Source organism: Chlamydotis macqueenii, chromosome 5 (genome assembly GCF_036417535.1).
Source record: "Chlamydotis macqueenii isolate bChlMac1 chromosome 5, bChlMac1.mat, whole genome shotgun sequence".
Classification (NCBI taxonomy): Eukaryota; Metazoa; Chordata; class Aves; order Otidiformes; family Otididae; genus Chlamydotis; species Chlamydotis macqueenii.
The window spans coordinates 6,598,892-6,617,780 of record NC_141560.1 but is presented as its reverse complement, the minus strand read 5'-3'; the positions used below and the strand labels follow the sequence as shown (position 1 = coordinate 6,617,780).

Here is an 18,889-nt window from a genome sequence, read left to right as displayed (position 1 = left end):
GAAACAATACCGACATGGTTGCGAAGGATCTTAAACAGAACTTTCACTCCACTGACCTGCCCCGAACCAAACCAGTTCCAGTACTCACAGAAGCAGAGCTGGAGCCAACCAGTTTTATCCAGCTTCTGTTTTCAAGATTAGAAAGTGCAAAACAAATGCAATTGTATCTTACAATTAAAAAGAAAGGGGGTAAAAAAAAAAGCAAGCCTTTTTTTTTTTGTTAACACAAGTAGAACTACAGTTTCCAAATACATCTTGCACAGCAGCTGCCAGCATTAAAGAACAAACCTTGAACTTACTTGGACATTTTCCTGCTCCACAATCCCTCTAGCTAGCAAACCAAGCACATTTAAACACAATTTAAGACCAAACCTTTTAGCACGCTAGGCCTGAAATGCAGAAGTTACTGGGACATGGACTCAAGAAGTACGCTTCTTTACAAAAATATTTTAGCTCACTGCCATGGTAGAAGGAACGCTAAACGCATGAGAGAAGGCAAGGCCGGGAAAAAGGGTTTTCTCCTTCCTCCCCCAACCTGTCTGTGCATGCAGCAGCCCAGCACATAAGGACAGTTTCACTGTCTCCTTGGTTTTGGCAGCCTGTGCTGTTTGTACATCTCTATCAACACAGCAACCGAAGTGCAGCAAAAAAACCCTGCCTCCCCTGTCCTATTTTTAAGTTATAGAAAAGGGAGTGTAAAGCTACAGAACCTGGCAGGTGGATCCAGGTGCAGGTGTTTGTATTGTTTTTTTTTTATCTTGGTATTGCCTAAGGACCAACAGAACAGGGTCTCCATGTGCAAGATATTATGCACAGACAGCAGCACCTGAAACTACGTCAGTTCCACCCCCCCATCTTGCCCTTCCCTAAATCAAAGACATTTCAAGTTTACACAGGACTTGACTGGGGGGGAGGGGGAACAAAAAACAAACAACAACAACAAATATATATATATATATATATATCTCCCTTCTTGGAAAGGAGGGATGCTTCCTACAAGTCCTTCAATGCCTTCCCAAACTGGAACCAGTGTTTCTAAGGCTGGAAAACAGCTTTCCATACAAAAAAAGATGAGTCAACACCTCACTATGGGAATCCCACATCAGGTGATGACATTCTCACTCACTCATGCACATCCACCCTTATATTTATTCGCAGATAATTCCTTCTGAATTCAAAAGGGGTTATACGGGACAAGTCAAGGGCAAACCTGGGCTCTATCCCAACCCTGCCTCCTCTCCACGTCCAGACAGATTTAACCTACACAGTTAGATCCCAGGCTTACTTCCTAGCAGCTCTGTCATTCTTGCCCCTACAAACCGCAGCCACTTTGTGAGGGATGGCAAATATGTTTGATCACACATTTCCATCTCATTCTTGAAGAAGGGAAAAAAGCCATCTCCCAGGTTCCTCCCAAACGAGTTCTTTTTGGTTTTGCTGCAGACCACTGAAGTCAGAGCACATGCAAACACCAAGACGACAGATTTCAATAAAGGTGGATTTAATAAATTATTTCACATCTTGAATTAAAGATTTCAAAACCTGACTTGACAAAGCTTTATCTCACACTCTAAAACCAAAAAAATACAGCATGATAAATTTGCATACTGAGAATAGGTAATCTGGATTAAGACATCAACAGAAAATGGCCAGGGAGCTCCATATACACAGATGACAGGGGATGACTATTAGTAATGTCACCAACAAAAGCAGTTACAGCACCTCCAAAAATAAGTCTGCTGGTCTTCCGCACCAAGATAATAACCATCAGTACACTCACTTTCATTTCCATGGACACTAGTTTCATCCATCTTGTTCTTCTCTCTCATCCCCATGAAATATTAAACAAATGTCTCAGTCTCTATGCAGTCTAGAACACCACCACATTTTTGAGGAAAGCAAATAATAAAGCATCTAGATGGTTTGGCACCATCAATGCACAAACAGCATTACATTCCCTCATGTCAGTGTTCAAGGACTTCAGGATTGAGATCGTACTAAAAATGCTTTTGGTACGTTGCAGAAAACAAGCAGAAGTTCCTCTCCAGAAAACCGTTAGATATTTATCAACTAAATTACACTTACTGGAACTGAGTGTTTGCGTTGGACAAAGTGTTTTCAAAGGGCACAAGAGTTGTGCCCCATCCTGCATTCCCCATATAAGCACACATACGCTTCATGGAGGGATGATGGCAGATAGGGAATCAGGCTTTCTTGGACAGGGAACAGATGAAAATGGCTCACGACACTAGCATAGCTTCATGGTGCTGCTTACTTTCCTAGCTTGGCTGGCAAGAAAGCAAACCAAACAGAATAAGGGAAGAGCTTTTTTCACAAGCACGAGTACAAGATATTCTCTCTTTTAAAATTTAGATTCTGCCGAGCATAGCAAAAACTTGCAGTACTTCAGATATGCAGCCATTAATCGTTTCAGGAAAGAAAAATCTTAATGGCTTTTGCTGTTGACTAGGAATATTACAGCATGAGCTACCACCCTTCTTTACAAAGCCTAGTTTCAGTAGATATGCTTATTAAACAGTATCAAATATTTAGAATCTCTAAGCTCCTGTTCTTCAGCTTTTATAACCAAGAAGTTTCCGCTATTTAAAGTAACACACAAAACAAATTGTTCTCTCTACTATGGAAAAAACTGTTTAGATGAAAAAATAATAATACAGCCTTCAACATATAGCCAAGATCTGAACCATAAACAAATGGAATGGAAAGAATCAGCAAAAAAAAAAAAAAAAATGTGTTTTCACTTGTTCCTCAATTCTGATGTCAGAGGGAAATTTACTTACAGAAATGGAATGACTCTTGATTTATGGCAAGGGAACATTAAAAACCAACGGGAAACACATACACACGCGAAAGCCTACAGAAAGACATCTAGATTTTTAAATCAAATATGCTTTTAGAAACATTCACAGCCTTTTTGCTTAATTAGTGTTAGACCATTTTGTGTCCTTAACACAGAGATTCTTCAACTGAGACAAGAGCAGCCCGATTTGTAGGGAGCAGCTGTCAAACCTGTTTATTTTGCAACCTTCAGTACATTTAGCAAGTCCTTATAACTCTCAGTGGTTTCTGCTACATAGCCATAAGTTCATCTCCTATTTGCAGTTGGCCATTGTAGGTTTATTTTCTAAGCTGATGGACTAACAGGCACAGCCAAGAAAGCAGGTTCTTCCTAGAGTCTGCAGCAATGATGATCTCTGTGATCCAAAAAGCTACGGGAATAGAGCAAAAGCAATTTTCTTCCCCATGTTACAGGCCAGAGATCAAAAGCTGAGAAAAGAGAAAGAAGCGTGAGTGCAATGATACCAAATGCTTCTGAGAGCCTCAGAACAAAGGACCTTATAAGATCAGTAGCTCCCAGATGAGAAAGGAGTTAGGGATAAAAATAAGTCTTTTCCTATTGACACCTCAGCTTCAGAAATTCAGAAATCCTTATTCAAGTACTTGCAGAAGCAGCTGCCGGTGTGTTTTGGACCATCTCTTCCCTGTTCGCCAAATACAAGAGGGAGTTGGGAGAAGAACATACCAATTACTCTCCTTCTTCATCTGTTCAGATTCTGCCAAGTCCTACCAATGGGGATTCTCCTGTTCTCACCTTGTAACGAGACAACTTCAGAATGCTCACCAAACCTTACTTGGCCAAAAAACCAACAATGGGTCTGTCTTCAACTAGGAAACAAACAGATCTCAAAAGCAGCTCAGGCACCATGTATAAATTACAGCTCATTGTGGCAGTAAGACATCTCGCACGTTTCAGGCAGAAATCACAACTCTGTCAAGTCAACAGATGAGAACTTTTGGTTTTTAAACACTGTTGATAAGCTGTCTTCAGCTGTCTGCAGCTCCCCTCTGTTCAGCCCACAGTAACACGCACTGCAAGACCAAATCTCAGAGATTACTTTAACTTTTTTTTTTCCCAAAAGTACCGAGAGAGCTGATCTTAACCTCTCCTGTAAATAAAGCAAAACAAAAAAAAAAAAAAAAAAAAGCAACCTCTCATACTTTGCCTATATCTGTAGTATGTCAATTCTCAGCATCATCCGCCAAGCTGCTGAGTATACAACCCTTCTTTTAGACTATTTATATAATCTGGGAAAAGGGGGCACACACACACTTTTGTTTCATTTTTGTCCTGTCAGACAAGTTCTGCTCTGTATTGCAGAGAGGGGGAGCTTAAATAAGCCCAGACATCTCAAAAATTTAGGAGACACAACCCTATTTTCCGAACACCCATATACATACTCCAATATACAGACCAGTTGATCTCAACTGCACTCACCAGAAAGAAAGCAGACCAGGTAGTGCTTGAACTACAGCCTTGAATGACTAGCATTTTAAGGGGAAAAAAAAAAAAAAAAAAAAAAGACATACTAAGTCAATTAATAATAAACAGAAACATTTCCACCACCCATTGTGTTTCAACATCTCCATTACAAAATCATTTCAAGTGGCTTGGACCCGACAAGAGAGTTCACAGCAAGCTGAAACTTAACTCACATTTATCCAGTACAGACGAGTCTTTTCTTTTTTCCTAGAAAAAAAAAAAATTAGAAAAGAACTTTTTATGGTATTAACTTTGGATAGCCTAGAGAAAATATTTCTATAGGTATTTAAATAAAAGTGGTTCTCTATGAGATACTGCTCGCTAGTCAATTAAGGACACAATCATAAAAAAACCCATGTCTTACAGCACAATTATGTCAATTTGGTCAAACAACAGGCCAGTTCTTGACAGGCCAATTCTTGACACTTCAAGAGCAGCTGTGTGGCATTGAGAAATAACTGCTTTCACAATGACTAGGCATACCAAAATCGACTGAGAATTTACCCAATGTACCAGAACAACTACTTCAAATCCATTACAGTCTACTGGGCAAACACATGCACTAAAATAATAATTCCACTGTGTCAATAACCCTTTTATTATGCTTTATTCTCTTTGAATAAGAACCTGTGCAAGTTCTGAGGGTCCTCAAACAACATCAAATTTGGTAGCTGTCAGGATTAGCAGCTGCCCACAGCACACATGAACTTAAGACACAATTACAAAACCTTCTATGTCTGCCTAAAATGCCGAAACTGCACTTTTTTAGATATGATCCGGCTCAACATTGCCCACTGTCTCACAAGACAGACACTTATCATTAATGAGTGTAAGACCTCACACCAAACTCCATACAAGACACGTTGCTGCCGTCTCCATGCGTATCCATCTGTTACCGCGTGAGAAAGTCCTACGCCACGGCGTGGGCTGAACTGCCCCCAGAGCTGACAGGTCTTACCAACTCAAGTACTTCGAGCATTCACTTACTCAGTCTTACAAAACACCTGCATATGCCAGAAATTACACTGGAAAAAAAAAAAAAACTAAAACACAGACAATAGAAAATAAACACTTTGGGGACTCAAAATAGTCACGACAAATCTTTTACTTGATCCGAAACAAGGTTTCTACCTTCTGTTCTGTACTTTTGAATGCATTTTAGAGCGCAACAAGGGCACGTGGAAGCAATACAAGGAAATGCAGCTATATGGGGAAAGGGGGAAAAAAAAATTGACAAGTATTTGTGGCATGATGGGATATCCTGACTACATTACTGAGGGCTTGTCACAAGACACTCCCATATTTCAAGTCTAATCTCAGAAACTAAGAAGTTGATAAGACACACATCTGTAAGAGAACCAGGCATATGACCAAGGTGTTCCATAAAAACCACCACAGTTTGGGGTCTCAATAGGAAACATGCAAGTGTTTAAAACCCTCTCAAAATTAAAACCTTTACCAATCTCTTGCAAACATACCTGTTGAATGATCTGCCTGTGTTGGCTCATCTCTCCCAGCTTTTGGGAGGAACTAAGCCAAATTTCTGCCAAGAGCATAGGCTTGTATTTCCCTTGAAGCATAGAAAGTACACAGTCCAGTTTCCTTAAGCTATTCAAACACAGAGACACAGTGTGGGTGTATGTACACACAATTAAAAACACCTGAAAAGAGCAGCCTGTTGAAGCAATAACTGCATCATCCATGTTCTGGATAGCTCTGAAAACACTGTCAGGGCTCAAAAAGCAATTTGTAATGAAGAACTGTCCTCCCCATCACTAAGCTTACTTGGTTTGAAAAGCCTGAAAGAACAATCTGCCACGACAAAGTGCTACATGCATAAATCTTGGTTTATGATACAATAAAATCAACTCTTTCTTTTTACATAACTTGTCAGAAATGAGTGACCAAACTCAAAGGTTAAGACATCAACTACCATTCTCATGAGTAGCAAAAGTCCTAACAATTTTGAGTTTATATATGCAGCCTAGGAACACCAAAATTGTATTCCTATATGTTAAGTTAGCATCATTGCCAAAGAAACTCTAATCTGCCTTCTCACTGCTGTGCACTGTTCTTCCCCTGCTGTCCTCTGCCTCAGGCCAGAAAAACATTTGTGCAGCCAGATGGTTATTTGCTGGGTTATTTTTCAGCCAGATGAATTCTCCCATTTGGTTCACTACATAGTTCACAAATGCCTGTAACCAGCACATAGCAATGGGCAAAGCGAAGGCAGGAACAACCAAGCAGGGTGAGGAAGCTGAAACAGGTTGTTGCCAAATATCAAATCCCAGGCAAAGTAAGCACATCACAGGACTATCATGGAAGTCTTGAAGGCCAGACTTGTTTAAGACTCATTCATTACGGAAGCTGAAGCATGAAGAACATGGAACAGAGACTGTGTTTAGTACCGGACAACGCAGTTTGATGCCAAGCAGCATGGGCAGGCACTTTTGTAAACACCACCACATACCTACGCAGCTTTGCAGATCTGCTCTCAAAGCAGAACTAGGACAACTCTCAAGTAAATTCCAGGTCCCAACAAGTTCAGTAGCCAAACTTCCTGCAGACTTCAGATAGGCTAGGGCATCCCACAATGCTTCCACCCATATATTGACACCGAGGGCTTTGACAAAGGGATATACCCCAACTGCCAACATGCCTGCGACATGAGCACCAGCACCAGCACCGCTGGGCTGCAAAGCAAGGGAAGAGCACAGCACCACAGCAGGCAACCCCTCCAGCTGATGTAGGATCACATTCTCAAAAACTCTGGCAACAAAAGACCCTCCTCAGCATTCAGCATGTGCTTTACAAACTCTGTAATAACAACTAAGGCAAGACAACTCAACTCTAGGAGAAATACTTCCCCTAGCTACAAGTAGTCCTAGCTACACGCTCTAAATTCTGAAACCCTGAGGCAACAACTCAGGGGAAAAAAAAAAAAATTAAAAGGGGACATAAAAGCTATTTTTTGTGAAGATACTAAAATATTACATGCATCTTTGAATATTGACATTTTATTTAAAGGATGACACGCACGGCACAGATGTTCCAGCATCTGCTCCTTCCAGAAATAACTCCTAACCAACAGTCCAAAGCAGTCTTTCATAAGTTACACAGATGCATGTTCTTTTATCAATAACCAATGTATCTTATTTAGCATAAACCATAATAGGTATATGTCTCAGAAATCCAAATTTGATTCACTTGGATCAATTTTTTCACCTTGTGGAAAAGGAGAAGGTAAGATCACACCATTCTGCTTGTCTTTAATAGCTAATACAATAGCACAGAAGAAAACTAGAGAGTAAGCCTTCTCAGCTTTCAGATAGTACATGTAATTTAATATGGATATATAGTCTACTAACACATAAAAAGTCTTCTAGCAGCAAGTACATCTTAGCTGAAACATACTTCTGTACTACGCCACGCCTTAGCTCACAAGTAAAACAAGTTTAGATGAACGACTTCTATGCAGCAAAACGTCATGGTCATGACCCAACAAATCATTGCCACCTCTTCATCAGCCCGATACAACCTTAGGGAACAAACTGCTTCCCAGGACTGCTGCCTTTTCAGCAAGACAGACCAAAAACACCAGTAGCTTTTGAATACAAAGGGCTCGGTAGTTTTTTGCTGCTGAGAGCACTCCAGTTTCCCAGACTAATGTAGGTAATTTTACATCATACCCCCATTCCCTACTGGAATTTCAATTTATTAGGGTATTCTTTATTTCCTGCCCTAAGGTACCATTTAGAATGACTTGCTAAATCTCTGTTGCCTTTACTATTACAATTTGAATAGCTGGATGTAGAGAAGGAAGAAGGATCTATATGCAGTCCTTAAATACCTTACAGAGCAGTTTAAATTATTCTTAACACTAAGTTGCAGAAAACCTCATCAGAAGAAAGAAAAACAAACAAGAAAAATCCAACTCAATAACAGTTTATTGCCATCTTTCATCCAAATACAGACTTAATCCTTAAGGAAATAAGCCTGGGCAAGTATCTTCTAAAAAGAAAAACTGTCATTTTAAAAAAATAAAAATCCACTTGCAAAGAGTGAAAGGTTTGTGTATCACTATTTTTGAAAACGTAGGAAAAATATATATATTATATTTGACATGCAAGAGCAAGATACTTGCAACTAAAAAAAAAAAAAAAAAAAAATATCTAACAAGCCATTCAGGGTTTCTTGAAAAAAAGTTCACTTAAACATCAGCACACACAAAAACGGGCATGCAAGGGACCCCGGGGTCATTCCCTGCCTTTCTCCAAAGCCAGGCGTTGACTGTCCGAAGAAATCTGGGGAACATTTGCCCGGGAACATGCCACAGACCACACAGAGATCTGCAACCCAGCACGTTGCTTTGTAACGTAAAGAAGTTAAAGAAGACGTAAAGAATGAACTCAAAACCAAGTATGGCATCTCTTGTTGCAATGGATCGCTTATTTAGGAATGTCTCATTTGCATCACATCACTCATATCACTTCCCAGAGCCGGCACTTTTGATCCGCTAATGATCTGCAGCATCACAAGCTCCTTATCACGTTCTGTGGCTGTAGCCTCCGAAATTGCAGCACTAATGAAGGCAAGTTACCAGAGTTACAGGTTTAGTTTTAGTGTCTGTAACCCAAGAGATTTTATTGCATTTTCTCAGAAAAGTTTATTTATTTCACTAATCTTCATTTTCACCAGTATAAGTGCAAAGGAGACATACATTAGAGAATCCCAACAGTAGCAATTCAAACAGCTTCCCAGTCTCATTTGGGAATCTCCTACTTCCTACCAAGTTTTAAGGGTCATTCCTCACTCCATTTTCACATAATCCCTAAACAACTATTATCACATCTTTTCTCAGCATGAGATAAAATATGGACTGCGCTTCATAAACTGCTTCATAAACAGCAGAGGCCTTAAGATTACATTCTTGGTGGGACACAGCATGATAAATATTTCAGGGATGCCTTGAAATACCCTACAATATACAACGCACAGCCAGTGAAACAATCTCAAAAACAAATATGTTTTGACTTATTAAAAAAAGAAAGGAAAAACACACCAAAACCTCCTCCCCTAGTCCCACGCTGGCCATTGAGCAGGTCAGACTGCAATTTCCTTTTTAAGGGTGGCAGAGATCCTGACCTACTTAAACCTGGTAGGGAATATTTTTTTTGCATTGTAAATGTAATCATTAAAAAAAACACTTTTTCCTCAAGCTTAAAAATAAACGACAATTTCTATTTTAGTACATTAAACCAGCTGGTGAACATCATGCAAAATTTTTGAAGTTAAATTGCAGATGTCACATTCAATGCAATTATTTTTAGAGGAAAAAAATAAGGAGGACGCATCAGATCTTCATTAGCTATGCTGGCATCCCAACCATTTTCTACAGATTGTAGGGAATAAAAACCGAGCCCTATTTCAAGTGAAGGTAGCTTCACAGGTTATCAAACAGGACTTTAAGTAAGCAAATACATTACTCACCATACCAAAGAGATAATACAGATTGTTCTCCCAAAGTTGCAGCACATTTCAAACAGTTTCACCGTGATGAAAATTTGTGATGCTTATTCATTCTTTTAATATTTGTTAGTAGGAGAGACGAGGAGAATCAGTTGCACAATGTGGGAGCAAGAAGCAAGACATGTATTAATGGGGGATCAAAAAGACAAAAGCAAAACCATAATTCTATTTTAGCCAAATAAATTATGTTGTTGTCTGTATTTATATCAGTACTTGTTACACCACAAACCACACAAAACAGAACACCCTGGTGTAGTTACTCAGCAGCGGATGCAAACACTGGGACAAGAGACTGCAGAGGATACGGGGAGGATGACACACAGCTGTCTCCCCACGCTGGTAAGCTGATCACGATAGAATTGCTGGCAAACAATTTGAAGTCAGAGAAATATCCACAAATCTGTTCTTCATTACGTGGAGTTCCTCGTGTGCATCAACACTAAACTCAGAGCATAGATTTGTTAGGTATTTGTGTGTGTGGCTCATTATTTGTGTGTGGAAATAGCTTGGAAAAAGTATTTTTTAATGTCTGTTTTAGCATATACCCTACCTGCCACCCTCTGTAGAACAGGTCTAACTTACTTGTTTTGCAGAATATTTTCGTTAATTTCTATCTCTCTGTAATGTTAACTAAAAAAACAAACAACAAAAAAAACCAAAACAAAACAAAAAGCAACAAACACACCAGACTCAAATTTCCAGTTACCGCTTCAGCTGTGAATATCATGGAGAAAATCAAAACCCACCAAAACCAGTAAGGCTACAGCCTTATTCTGCATGGCACCACAGCCCACTAGTCCCACTGATCAAGTCAAGAGCCACTGAAAACAAGTAAGGAAATGGAAATCTGGCCCAAGATTCAGATGATCAGCTCCAGACAACATCTGAGCTTATCTCTTTCATCCAAACATCAGCTGAGAAGCATTCAACAATGCTGCAGGTTCTCTCATAAACACCACACTGCTCCGTAATTATACGGGACCTGCGCCTGTATTCAACAGCAGCATTTACTTAGCTCACAACAGCTGTACTAAAGCCATGTGTAAAGAACATTGTTCATGGTCTGAGAAACAGTGAATAGCATTTTCCTTATCCATATAAATCACACATAATAAACGCTTGATATTATCTAGTGCCAGTAAAGCAGCCAAATTAAAACAAATCAGGAGAGTATACCCTTGAGCGCGTATCTCTAGGAAAACTGAAAGCCTTTGAACACAGAATGTTATGCTTTTTGCACGCTCCTAGCCTCATTTAAATAATAAGCTTATACGTGATGAAAGGATTTCTCCTTCAATCCTCCCCCCCAAATTCAAAACATCTATTTTACAAGTGAATTTTTGATTCTGCAGACCCTCCAAGAAAACAATAGCCACTAGCAAATTCCCAGATGACCAACAGATTGGGGGACGCAGTAAAGAAACCCAAAAAAGCAAAAGATCAGTTTTTCAGAAAAGAGACTCCTCCAATTGCTGACATTTTGGAGACACCCATTTAACACTGCCCACCTGCACCTTTCTTGGCCAAAGCAAACTGCGTATGTGCAAAAGATAAAATTCTCTATACTCAGAAACTAATCTCTAAGGAGACCCTAGACTGTGAATTATCTACTCTCACCATTTTATGGAATTATGCATTACTTTGAATTATTTGGCTTAATGCTGTAAGCTTGATACACAAACTGTCCTTGATGTCCAAGATGGATAACGTGGGCAAACGAGGCTCCTTCCACCATGGCTTAGGGACTAATTTTCAGGACAGCTATGTGAAATTTGAATTTTTCAGATTTGAAAGCACGAGCTCAGCGCTGTGGCACACATTTGGGTAGGTGTGCTGAGGACCGTGACTGTTCTGTAACATGCTTACACAGACAACTTTTCCCACGTTAGGGTTCACTTCCCCCTTTCTAGATAAAACTAGCATCTAAAAAAAAAAAAAAAACACCAAAAATAAATTAAGGTCCTTCTGTGATTCAGTTTAACTGCTGTTATTCACGAGTGCAAGAAAGACCTTTTGTGACAGTGTGTAATTGCAAGATAAAGCCACCAATACCTATGATTAGCAGTCTACTTCATTTAAATCCACATTCCTGCTATTTATAATACAACTTTAGTAAGTTCTCTAAAGCTCTCAGAGCCCCATATACTTAGGCCACTTCCTTAACTTCGCAACTATTCCCTAAAGGGCAACCCAAGTTGCTTCCACCACCTAAAACCACATGCAACATTTTGGATAGCGGTATAAGGTGTTCTACTGTTTACCAGCATTTCCTCCAAGAAACATTACAACACTACAGACAAGTGATCATCTTACCCACTTCCACAAAGGACATAAGCCAAGTTTACTAGTCAAAAATGAGAGAGGGATCCAAACATAAGGAAGAAATGGTTGTTTGTAGATATTGAGGAGTGCACCCCGGCTATTGCAGCTATCGTGCACTCAACAACCAAACCCTGAAAAGAATCCGGTTACGGGAACAAGCTGAAGTTCATAACTGAAGGTACCACTGCAAACAGAAGTATTTGAAAAGCAGCTACAGCCTTTTGCATTTACCTACCCAGGTAGGTAAATGCAACCTACCCAGGGCAGAAACACCATACTGGGTGTTTTCCTTGGAAAACCCTGTAAAACAAGTTTGGTGACACCTACTGCTGCACGGCCTGAATCCAACGTACAAAGTTAACCAGTCTAACAAAATTCCCCAGTAAAAACCATGCTATGGTTGGTCACAAAAATCACAAAGATCAGGCCACATTCCCAAGATGACTGAACCCAATATAGAAAGAAACACGCCTCTGTCTGTGCTGGTGGAGCATAAACATTACCTGCTGCCCTGCTGTTACCATCTCCCCTCAGCAATCTGGTTTACTGGGGCAGGAGGGATGTCAGCCCCCAAACTGGAACCATCACCCTACCTTATTTAGCTTGCCAACACGGGGTCATTAGAAATAAATAAATGTGTAAATTAATTCAGTGATCCCAGGAACATACACACTTCTTTTCTGTCCTTTTAGGAGGTCTCTACATGTCACCTTACACCTTATGCTTTGTGCTGAATCACCGCCATCATGACATGCTGAATCTTCAAAATAATTTTGTATTAAAAAAATAGAATGCATGACTCAGACGGTTTAAAGATGTATACACTTACTCAAAAAAAAAAATCCTCCAACCCAAAATATCACCTCTAATAGCAATTTATATTATTAGTTTCCAGAACTGCCAAGTACTTAGCTGCAAAAACTTTCACGCGGTGGAACCAAGGCACCTGTGAAATACGAAGTTTTCTTCACGAACTGCAGAAATCAGCATTATTCTATGATTATTAAACATCCCAAGGGAACTTCCTTGCTGATCAGCCCTTACATAAATTTAATGCAACCAAATACCAAGATGATAAATTTTCACCTTTTATCTGAACATGTTCCCATGGAAGAAAGGCTCTCTCCTGCACGAAGGGGTATTTCCTGCTGGTCATTCCCTCTTTTCTGGTTGCTGAAGACCTCAACAACACCGATTCACACACTCTCACTTCTCAGGGCAGCCACCCTCAACCACACAGATACAATCACACTCAACTGCTACCCAGACTGTATACATGGAATTAATTCTCAAATTCTCATAGGCTTTAAATGATAAAGTGTTAAAACTGTGGGAACGCGTATAGTAAAGGCAGCTTAAATATAATGTGGTTTAATTGCATAAAGCTGTGAATGCACTAACAAGATAATAGTATGTTTTGGTTCTGCTAGCTAGGCAGCAATTGTCACTCTGGGCACAAAGTCAAACAGTTCAAACTGTCACCAGCACCTGCATCGTACCCCCACCTACACAGCAAACAGTTGACACTGAAAGACAAGCCCATGTGATTTCTGCTCAGCAGCTTTTAGCAAAACCAGATTCAAGTGAAGCTAAATGGTCCATTAAATGGCCATGCCAAAAGAAGGTCTTTGTTTTTGACAATACACAATTAAGTCACTTTTTCCATCCCCAAGATACCCATTTGAGAGGCATGCTAAAACTCAGTACTTCATCATAGGTAAGTTTAAAACATGTGTATAAGCTGTAAACAGTTTCTTAGCCATTCTCAGACATAATATGTCAAAATGTGAATATGTTCAGGTCTTTTTTACTATGAAAAAAGTCTGGCATAATCCTTCAGGCAGCTACTACTGGAGAGGCGATCTGGTTTCGTGGCCCATTGGGAATAGAGCTCTCAAGGAAGGAGAGGAAACAAAACCTCAACATTTGATGGGCTTCAAGGAGGTCTTGGATTCAGCTCTGTATACTTATTTGAACAGTCCCACAGGTATCATCAGTAAACAAAAAACTCTGTTGATTCCTGTTTGCAAGATCAGGCCCCTCAAGACAATGGCCTACTGAAAGCAAGCAAAAAAAAAAAAATAATAATAATAATAACAATAATAATGCTACACAGAAAGGAGAAAAGAAAAATCAAAAGACAGATCCAGACATTTGAGAAAATGGTCATTACATGCATTGGATAATTCTCATATAACTGGAGTTTTTACTTTTCCTAGCAGCACAGTGTGGATCTAGGATGGCCCAATGTTAGTCTCTGCAAGCAGCCCTAGCAGTGAGGTCATACTTACATCAAATATTGTGGAAAACTCATCAGGAACTGCTCTTTACTTGTTCTTTGCTACAGACAAATACTCTCTAGTCTTTGTTCAAAAACAAAGGCTATAAAGGAGTAATAGATTATTAAAGGGAAAGTTGAATGGTCTTTCAGAAAAGTGAGAGCCTAAACTTGATGTAAAACTCAGCACCACAGACTACAACCCCGCTCTGTTCCACTCAGCAATACCAGCAACACTCCCCCACTAAAAGTTATCTTTTTCCTGTTCTGTAGGAATGACTTGTCGACCATCAAATTCACATACAGCAGAAAAATGAGGACAAGAACGGCGCTATCCAAAGGACTAGTCCAAGACGTGAAGCCTTTCATTACCTGTTCTGGAGTCAAAAGTCTGCATATTTGGGCAAAGTACCAAAAATACAGAGACACTTACTTTTGGTTGTCCTTCCTGAAGATCACCCTGCTGTAAAGGTCACACAGCAGAAATGCTTCCTCTGTATTTCATAGGCTGCTGATGCCACCTGGGGAAAATGCGTCAAGCCAGTCACTCCCAGGGCATTAAGGAAAACCGGTTACAAGACAAAAGCCTTCCTCAACTTTGAGGAGTGTTTACAAATGTGATGAATGCCAGAGTGTGTTCTAGCAAGCCAGCTTGAAAATAAGTCAAGCACCTGGCCCTCAGCACAAAAGGCTGACTCACCTGTATGGCATCTATTATCCCTTGAAAAGACCCCAAGTTTAGCACTCCAGGGACACAAAGTACTTTCAGGAGGCTAACAGGAGCATGACTTCTCCTCATCCTTCTCTCCACCTGCACAAACTGCAGATCAAAGTTGTGGGATGGCTTCCCAAGCCAGGGGACAAAGATGACTTGCATACACGCTATCACTTTCTGATGCTGCACAAACACCCCTTGACACCAGCCCACCTACTCTCCTCCAAGGGGGGAAAGAAAAACAGCAAAGAGATTAAGAATCACAAATACAAGCACTGACTACTGAAACCTGCACTCCATGAAGCTCTAACATCAATGTTACTCCCCATCCCATTCTGCAGCTCCACCAAAAAATAATGCATAAAGCTGAGCAACCACTTTAGCACAAGACATTCTGTATCAACTAAGTCAGGAGGAAATTTTGCTTTCCTTGTTCCCACTGTATCCTCACCTCACCTGCTCAAATTTGCTTGCTATTAGACCACAGCTAACTCAAGGATTTTTCCCTTCCCTGTACTGAACTATGAGGTGGGACTCATGAAGGTTCTTCTGGCTACCATCAATGTGAACATTGCCAAGACAAAAAAAAGATAAGAGAAATAGCAGCTTGGTGATGGCAGTTATGATGCATCAAATATCAAACTTGCTTCACTGTCATTCCCGCTACTGTGCAAACAGATTTTGCTTTGTATTATCTTCACTTTCATTTATTTAGAGAAGAAAAATATGCAAAATGAAAATCACTGCTCTTATGAAGTACCATATTGTGCAGTGATCATCCTCCTGAGCAATATGTCGTACCAGCTTTTCATTCACACTGGTGACAATGCTAGAAGGCCACTGTAAACCAAATCCCCCAGCCCAAGCTTTGAAAGGACTATCAAAAGATCTGAATAAGAAGAGATCTGAAAACTCTCCCCAGTCAGAGAAGAAAGTTGTATCCTCCCCAGCATAGTTCTTTTCAAGTTGCAACACTTCTAGTAATCCACAAGTGATCCTTCTATTCTCAGGAACATAAACTTTACATAACACGAAGAGACGGTTCCTTGCGATTTACTTAAGCTAAATCCAAATCCAAGCTATATGGTGTTTGAGCAAAAGAAAAGCAGAGCCTCTGCAAGCTCAGGCTGTCAACTAAAACAAACATATTAAGTCCCACAGTATGTACTGGGGAAATTGCGTGGGATCATTCGAGATCAAAGGTTTTTTCTGCATGGCTGCCACACACCTACGTGGCCACTTTATGCTGTAGGAATGCTACCAAGACAGCCGCTCTCCTGGCACAGCGCTGAAGCTGTGAACAAAGAAGCATACAAGCACCTAATACAGATATTTATTTTTACTGGCATCACACATGGCTACTATAACTGCACAGTGGTGTCTAGTCCTACAGTAGCTTATCCTACTTTTATACCTGGGCTGCCATACCTGCCCACCCCACATTCAAGTCCTAGTGCCTGTACAACAGCACACACACCTGAGAGCACTACAGGGAGCTAACTCAGCTGATAAGTAGCCTAAAACAGATCACCCTCTTGAACAGGCTCACCATTCAGGGCCAAAAAAAAAAAAAAAAAAAAAAAAGGTAGGAACACAGGGATGGGACAGGCATGTGACACAGGAACATCTGGACTTCAATCAGCTGGAGAGGCCACGGAGACTCAAGTGGAAGTCAACACACACAGAGTCAGTAATTTTTTTTTACCACACCACTGCTCATCTTTTCGTGTTGCCTTTATACACAAAAGGCATGACTGATGACTTCTGATGTCTTCGTGTACAAAGCATAAAAATGTTTTACACCAACAATCCAATCACAAAGCTTGAATTTGCTAGAAGCAGAGTGTGGGAAAAGTCGTAACGTTTTGCGTTCAAGCAATAACAATACCGTTGAAAGGGCACGATCACAGGTGCTTGGCAAAGCGCAAGCCTTCTGTTCACGGTTCAGCTTAAAAATGCACAGGCAAAACCTGCACGTGAGGAGGCACGGCTGCCAAAGTGTCTCAGAAAACACAGAGAGGACCCACAGAAAAGACACACAGAGAGGGTAGTTACACAACAAGCTCTCACTGGTGGCAAAACAGGCCTTGCTGCTGCATATCCCCATCTCCTCCCTGTACCTGCACTGGCATCGCAGCTGGCTGCCCCTCAGATGTGCCGACATAACTGTGTGTGAGGCTAGGCAATAAAGCATAACAGAAAAATGAATCAAGGGGCGGGGGGAAATCCCATGCCCCTTAGTAACCCCACTCCTTTTGAAATTATACTGTTTCTTTTTACACCCAATTTCCTTTCCTCCAGGATCAAAAATTCAGTTTTAATCCTCCTCAGGAGCATTGAGATGATCCAGCGCATTACCTGTACAAAACACTACATTGCACAAATCACCAGTTGCCTATGTGCTCAACGTTGTAACACCTCTAAATAAAACCTCTAAAGAACTCCAAAACTATGCTGCAGAGCAAAGTTAAAATATATTTACCTTAATTAACACAAATACTCTTTTCTGGAATGCCTGACAGCTATTCATAGGATTGGCACAGTCTAACACTTTTCATTACGAGGCTCTCAAAAGGCCATTTTTGTTTGCTGTGGAAGGAGGTTGTGCGTTTGAAGACAAAGCGTAGATGGGAAAGAAGTTCGAACACTCCCCTTACAGTACACTTTGAAATTTAGAGATCCCTGTAAAAATCATCATGATTTTTCTCATTAGTTAGATAGAGGTAACAATGCTTTTATATCACAGGAAAAATACATAGCCATAAAAGATTTTATATCCAGAGACACTAAGCATTACAGAAAAGGAAGAAATAAGTGACTCTCTCATTCACTACATACGCTTGATAACATCCAAAAAATAACTGATTAAAATACTCTCTGAATATGGTATAAAACAAGTCCTACAAGATGAAAAATAGCATTCTACATCAATAATAGTATGCTGCCATATATACAGAGGAACTGGACAAGGAATCCTTTTTGGCATTTTTCTAACTTCTGAGTGCTAAACTCCAAAACAAAGCTTGGAATGTAGCTTTTACGTGCAATTCATACATACCCCAAGAGACTCCAGGTAAAAATACTTGAATTGTCTTTAAAGAATCTGAAAAAAAAAATCTGCAGAGATTAATAAAACTCTGTTTACTTTCCTTTCCTAAAGTAGTCCCTCCAAACTTGCACAAAAAACAACTACTCACTCACCATTAAATTAAGTTGGACTGCTATATTTCTTGCAATCTCTAGTCAAAAGCTGACCTAGTCAAAAGAGGTCAGTGCTTAAGACTGGCAAGTAGAAGATCTTATGTCACTCAGGAGAAGATGAGGGACAGCCATTTAAAATCTTCGAACTGGTAATATTTAAGGGAAAAAAAAAAATCCCACACACCTCTCCCTGCACCACCTTCAGCTTCCACTGTAAATATTCCAAGCCAAATATGAGAAGGGCCTGCATTAGGACAAACTCAAATCTACTGCTATCAGCTTATCTTAAATAAACTGTTTGTCTGTGTTAAATAAACTATTTGACAGAAAAACGACTGTCAGAAAAACTGACGTACATTTTTTAGAAGTGAAAATAAATAGTACGGTTTTTATCCTAAAAATAATCATCACATGAGGAGTCTCACTGTTTCTATGGGCTACTTGCATGAGCGAGGCTACGCTGGCGGCATTCAAGCCCCCGATGAGCTGAGCTAGTCTTCTG

The 18,889-nt window shown here is 40.1% G+C and overlaps 1 protein-coding gene across 1 annotated transcript in view; it reads right to left on the bottom strand.

Moving 5' to 3' along the window:
• Positions 1–18,889, bottom strand: part of MNAT1 (MNAT1 component of CDK activating kinase) — a 124,490-nt gene that overhangs the window by 89,825 nt on the left and 15,776 nt on the right. The gene's annotated exons all lie outside the window — the stretch shown is intronic.